This window comes from Borostomias antarcticus (genome assembly GCF_949987555.1).
Source record: "Borostomias antarcticus genome assembly, chromosome: 16".
NCBI classification, from domain to species: Eukaryota; Metazoa; Chordata; class Actinopteri; order Stomiiformes; family Stomiidae; genus Borostomias; species Borostomias antarcticus.
In genome coordinates, this window is record NC_140249.1 from 478,895 (window position 1) to 485,858 (window position 6,964).

Sequence of the window (6,964 nt, forward strand, 5' to 3'; positions counted from 1 at the left end):
ATTCAAACAAATTAACAAAGTTTTACACTGTGCTTTACATAATATAACAGAAAATCAATTTGAAACTCATATCATTTGTAGTAAAGCCCATCTTTTCTGTTATATAACTTATATATTGTTATATAGCTTATATATATATATATATATATATATTTATATAGTTATATATAGTTATATATAGTTATATAGCTTGATCGCTGTTTTCATGTAGGCTACCCACAGTGCCTCAGCAAATGTTGAAAACATCTGTGGGTGCAGCAGCCTACTGGACTTTGTATATTTCAACATAACATATATATTTTCTTTTCTATTCCTTGTTTTATAAAACAAGGAATAGAAAAGAAAAACATAAAATGTAGAACCACAAAACCAAGGACTCTCTAAAGCAGTCACCCTAGATAAAGGCAGGAGGAAAATATGAGTTTTGATCTTCTTTTTGAAACTGTGTTTTTGACAGTGTTTCAAAGTTCAAGCGTGCCTTTGACAAACAAAGTGGACTGAATGGACAACACTGAGGCCCTCTATAGGAAAGGACAGAGCAGACTGTTCTTCCTCAGGAGGCCCAGGTCCTTTGATGTGTGTAGCAGGCTGCTGCGGATGTTCTACCAGTCTGTGGTAGCAGCACACTGTTCTTTGCCGTTGCCTGCTGGGGAGGCAGCACCAGGTTTGGGGAGAAAAACAAACCGAAACACCCAAATTCCCCCCTTCCCCTTCCCCCCTCTATCCACGGCAGGAAGACACTGGTACTGTATATTCCCCAATGGTAGATTATATCAACAGGCAGGGAGTGTGCGATAGCAACTCCATCAATTATTTTAGCATCAAAAGAGGATGGTACTGGTGGGTAAGTATTGAAGGAGAATTGAAGTATATGATTTTGTAAGCTCTAATGTGTCTTGTTTACAATGAACTTAAACCAAACCAGAAAATGTCATTATTTTTTGTAATAAGTTCAATAAACTGAATGTGGTGGTTACACTGTTATTTTTGAAAGACTCAATCGACCAGCATGCATTGCGCGAAACCGAGCTATCGGGAGGAGGCGAACGGAGCCTCAGGCCCAATCCCAAACCAGCCCCTACCCACTCCCACTCCGCCACCGAGTGTCACTCGCAGCTATGGAGGGGACTCTCAATCGAGGGGGAAGGTGTATAAATGGAAAGCCAAATGTGGGACGAACTCCCCACTCCACCGGAACAGGGCCGTCACCATGGCATGTTCAGGTGATTTATGGGAAAAATGTTTATGATTTATAATAAAAAATATATCACTATAATTAAATACATGTATGATGAGAAATGGTCAAAATTCCAAACGGAAATATGTTTTTGCAAATGCACTCTAACTAAATGAATACTATAACACTGTCCCAAGACAAATAAATCAATCATTAAATAACTTACTCCCATGCCTGTGTGCCAGCGTTCCTTTTTTTGTGAAGAGGCATTTGCATGTCGCAGCCTAATCAGCTGCTTTGTCTGTTCCATTGTCCCTGTAAATAATGGAATATATGATGTACATTTGACGTAGACCTAGGCCTGTTTAGATTTATTTTATGTCAGCTATGAATACAGGCTTTTAAGAGTTTGCTACAAGTCAAGCGATCTAGGGATAAGGTGATGTTCTCCTATTTTTGTGCGTGGCGGTAAGCCAGCACACCTAGTAAAGCGTTTGTGCGGTTATCACTCCCTCCCTCCCTTACTCCGTCACTCCGGACAATGTTGGCCTGCATTTCTCTGTTGGCAGAGTAGTGGTGAGAGCATTGGACTCCCACCCGGGAGACTGGGGTTCAAGACTCGGTGGAGATGACTTTATGAGTGTCGGGCCGGGTCCGCCCCGGCTCACCCCCTGCTCCCAGTCTGGACCCGCGTCCCTGCCCCGGACCCCTGGTTCGCCCAGGACCCCTGGTCCACTCTGCTCGCTCCCGGTCCAGACCCTCGCCCCTGCCCCGGACTCCTGGTTCGCCCTGCTCACACCCTGCTCCCGGTCCAGACCCTCGCCCCTGCCCCGGACCCCTGGTTCGCCCTGCTCACCCCCTGTTCTCGGCCTGGTTTCCTCACCCTGAGCTCCTGTGCCCCCTGGACCCTCCTGGACCCTGAGCACCTCCCCTCCCAGTGACTGCCCCTGCACTACCCCCCAGAGACTGTTGTACACTTTGGTCACATTGTCACTTGGGTTTGTTCTGCCTCCTTGTTTGTTTGGTCTTGTGTTCGTTGTCTTGTCTGTTGTCTTGTCTTCTATGTTGGTTTGTGTCCTCCCAGCTCTAGACACCTGTCCCCTCACTAGTCTCACGTCACTCCAGTCCCTCCTCTCCTGGGGCCTCATTTATAAACATTGCGTAGAATCCACGTAACTAAGTTTGCTTAGCTAAGTAAGTACGAAAATATACGCACAAAAAATCTCCGATTTATAAAACGCTGCGTATCACAACCCATGTTCACTCAGGCATGCCTACGCCAGCTGCCCTTTATAAATCACAATCAACACTTAACTTGGCGCACGTGAACGCGCGTTCTGATCACACCCCAATTAACGCCCACAATTGCCTATAAATGGTCAGTGATACGCCTATACATATGCAATGACAATGGAGCCGAGTGCAAAAGGCAGAAAGAGAAAGATACATTTTACCGATGCGAGGTGGAGGTATTGGTCAACGAGGTAGAGACGCCGCAAAAGGATCTTTTCGGAACGATGATTTCACATGTGCACGACTGATAAGAGCACCTGTTAGGCCTGAGTGGTCCCATTTAGATTATAATGAATTATCTATCATGCAGGCTATATTGGCATTTGTTTAGTGCGGTAGGCCTTATTAGGTGGCTGCTTACTGTATATCCAAACTGATAATCATTATAAGCCTATAGTGTTGTTGCATGGGTAATGGGGTTTGGATCTATATTGCACGTAATCTAATGCTTCACAGGGTGGCCCATGAATAAAATGCCTAACTTATCAACGTATAAACGGGTCAATTTACAATGACATCCATAACAATGCAAACATGTAGGCCTACACATTTTTGCGGTTCGTTTGGGCGGTGTGAACGCAGGAATCGAACTCTGGTGCGGACCAAACAAACACTCTGGTCTACCTGGACGAGGTGGTCTCGGTCTGCTGTCAAGGAGCGGTCCATTTCTGGTGTAAACATCATTCGAAAGAATCACGGGAACTGTACCATTTTATGGGTTAAAAAAGGTATTTCTTTTCCAGTGCACCCATCTTTGCACAGCGCAGCGCAGGAAGACGGCAACTAGTTTGTACGGCCGTGAAAATAGTAGGGGACAAACGCGATGAAGTCAGATGTAGGGCTGACTTTGATTGCTGGACAGGTCATTGTTTTATGAACTAAGTCCCACAATGCCTATCCTAAAGGTTAAAAATAGGCTTCATATTGTCCTTGTAATCCTTTGTAGGCTACTCTTCATTGGCTGGATTTTGGGAATGCAGAGCGTATTTGTCATGCCATTACGTAGGCCTAGGCTACATGTTATCATTTAGATTATTACTATAGGCCCACAATGTATGTAATACCAAATGTGCCAATATTAAATAAATAAATATCCCTTCATTATATAAATAATCATATGTATAAATACAGGAATATAAATAAATAAATAGATACATTGTGAAATTGCTAAATAAAAAAAAAAAATGCAAACAATTAATATTAAATATTACATTACATTACATTACATTACAGTCATTTAGCAGACGCTTTTATCCAAAGCGACTAACAATAATTGCATTTAACGTAGGAAGAGCCAATGTACTACTACTTGCCAGAACTCACAAGTGCATCTTCTTTCTAAAACAAACAAGTGACTAAGAGCATGATCTAGTGCTGAAGCAAAGTGCAAGAATCACAATCTAAAGTACAGTGCAATATAATATAATAAGTGCTCAGGAGGGAGGATTGTTGTAGTACTTCTAGAAGAGATGAGTTTTGAGCCTGCGACGAAAGATGGGCAGCGACTCTGCTGTCCTGACATCAGTGGGCAGCTCATTCCACCACTGCGGGGCCAGGACAGAGAAGAGCCGTGACCGTGTCGATCGACCGCAGGAGCCTCGGAGTGACGGGGCAACCAGTCGCCCCGAGGTAGCAGAGCGTAGCGGTCGGGAGGGGATGTAGGGTTTGACCATGGCCTGGAGGTAGGAGGGGGCTGTTCCTTTCATTGCCCTGTAGGTTAGCGCCAGAGTTTTAAACTGGATGCGAGCCGCTACAGGGAGCCAGTGTAGGGAACGGAGAAGGGAAGTTGTGTGGGAGAACTTGGGGTGGTTGAACACCAGGCGAGCAGCAGCTTTCTGGACAAGTTCCAGAGGTTTAATGGCTGACGCCGGTGCCCCCGCGAGGAGGGAGTTGCAGTAGTCCAGGCGGGAGATGACCAGGGCCTATTATTTCATAATGTATGTTTTATTTCATATTTCACATTTTATTTTCAAATTGCACTTTTTATTTATTTCATAATGGTACTTTTCCGAAGGACACTTCATTTCATAATGTCACATTTATTTATTTCATGTTGACTCTTTTCATAATGACAGGCGTTGCTGAGAAAGTCCCCGTAACTGCGCATGCGCGGCATTCGAGTGCTATGATTGGTCACCGCTTCTCCCTTCAGCTAACGTCGTTCCGCGCGGCATTCGTGTGGGCTCAACTGTCTTCTTTTCGCCACTGGTCTTTTGTCATTGTCGCCTGCATTCACTCCATTCCACTTCATGGTAAGCAAAGTTAACTTGCTCTCGCTACGTTCATAATCTGGTGATATCACTTCTCATTTAATATATTTTCGAAGTTTACTACCTAGTTGCCATACAAGTATGTAATGTTATGTATATACAATCACGATTTGCACACTGAGAAAAGGAAGCTAGCGATCGGATTTTGTGATGAGAGACTTGTTTCTGAATAGTTAACGTTACCTGGTTGTCATGTTTCTAAGTTTGCTAGTTATCATACTCGATCATACTAATGAGAGACTAATATTGATTGATATATCATATATATTGGTTGATATCTGTGTCTAGCAACAAGCAGTGCAGTGTCATTTATGGCTGCATGTCCACAACCACAGCTGTCCAGCTCCGGTCATCCAGCAGCGGTTGTCCAGGTCCACAGCCGTGCACCACCTGCTGTCCTACCGAGCCTTCACCCATCACAGCTCAGGCATTGGTAAGTACTGATATCTCTGAATAAATATAATCTAACATTTTAAAACGCTTCTCAGTGTAAACATTATATCCTTAGATTTGTATTAATTAATAACATGCTCCACTGCTTAGCACCACAACTCCTCAGACCAGCACCACAACTCCTCAGCTCCAGCACCTCAGACCAGCACCACAGCTCCTCAGGCTATCGAAGAACAAACCGTTCTAGCAAATCCTTTATCCCTTTGGCGTTCAGACTGTTAAACAGTTCAAGTGCGCGTGCATGATCGTTAGGCAGACGTTGCGCTTTTGAAAACCGGCGGGCCCAGCTACCTACTGTACCATCATGCAGTCTGGTGAATGGAGAGGTAATACACTTAATGCAACCTAACCCTAACCCTTACATATATGTATTTCAATGTTTTACGCTTAAGTTCATTTATTTCTTTAACAAATTATTTGTTTCCGGCTAACATTACCTCGTTTATGGCATTAATTTAGCTAACTACTAGGCTAACGTTAGCTAGCACCCATGTTAGGGCTCGGTTGGAAAAAAAAATGTTATGCTTTAAAATTGTTCTTCCTTTGAATTAAGATAATAAATTAATAAATCCCGACCGATCTTTTATATGCTTTTCCCGTGGATGCTTGAAGCTTTTAAACCCATTAGTCTGGCGTGCTAGTAGCTGTCTAGGTAACGTTAGCGCTAGCTAGCTACATAGCTAACACTAGCTTATAAGTTTAGCTATCTACTGCCAGTAGCTACTTCATATAATTTAGCTAGCTATCGAACACATTCGTAATATAATCATTCTGATCATCTTAATCATTAGTCTGATCATTAGCTGACGTTAGCTAGCATTGAAAAGACAGCTACTGAGCTAGCCCTTCTCAGTCCTGTTGTCGCATTACGCTCGCTCATGCCAGACAACAGTCCTTTCCAGCTCCATTCACTTCGCCGGGAATGGAACCGAGGCAGAGGCGTTGAAAGCACCCAATCCCACCACCGGAGATTGACGTGCCAGCATTGTCCGTCTGTTGATGAGGTGGACGTCTCTCGTCAGTGTACCACGCTCTCTTGGGGAGCTGTGTCTCTGGAACAGTGGTGAGTAGCACTGGTGGTCCGTAGGGGACTCTGCTGGCTCTGTACCTGTTCACCTATCTATCTATCTACAAGTAGTGAAGTGTTCCTTGACCTGCTTCCACTTGTGCTCTTGGAGTACCTTTACAGCAGTGCCTGGGGGATGTAGGTCAGTGGAAGAGCGCATGTATGAGGCCCCGAGTTCAATCCTCTGCATCTCCAGAACAGATATGGCAACAGGGCAGTTCCAACTATCCAGTCACATTTGTGATCTGCCAGAATGTACACGTGTGACCCCAAATGTCCCTGCCAGCAACTTTTCTTCGGCTGCCCCAAATGGACAAATGCCCCTGCCAGCAACTTTTCTCCAGCTGCGTAGTCAATTTCCCAAACAGTTCACGAAGGCATGGCTTGAACTGACCGAGAGTTAAAACCTAAGTAACGACTGCGAAAGCAGCAATGCTCGCGACTCTAGTCATAGTCGTAGTCACTTTTATTTAAACATGCACCAAATTACACCAGTTTAGGGCGCCCTGGGCGCGGACTCTAAAAAACAGAAACACATAAAGGTGACATGGCAAGACGAGAAAGGACAACATAATAAACATGGAACATGGAATCCCATGGTTTGTGGCCAAACAGCAAGGGACTTAGACTATTATTGAATAGCTCACTTTCAGCTGTTGCACCTGGCTTGTCAGGTTAGTTTGCAAACCTCCGACGAGGTGTGCA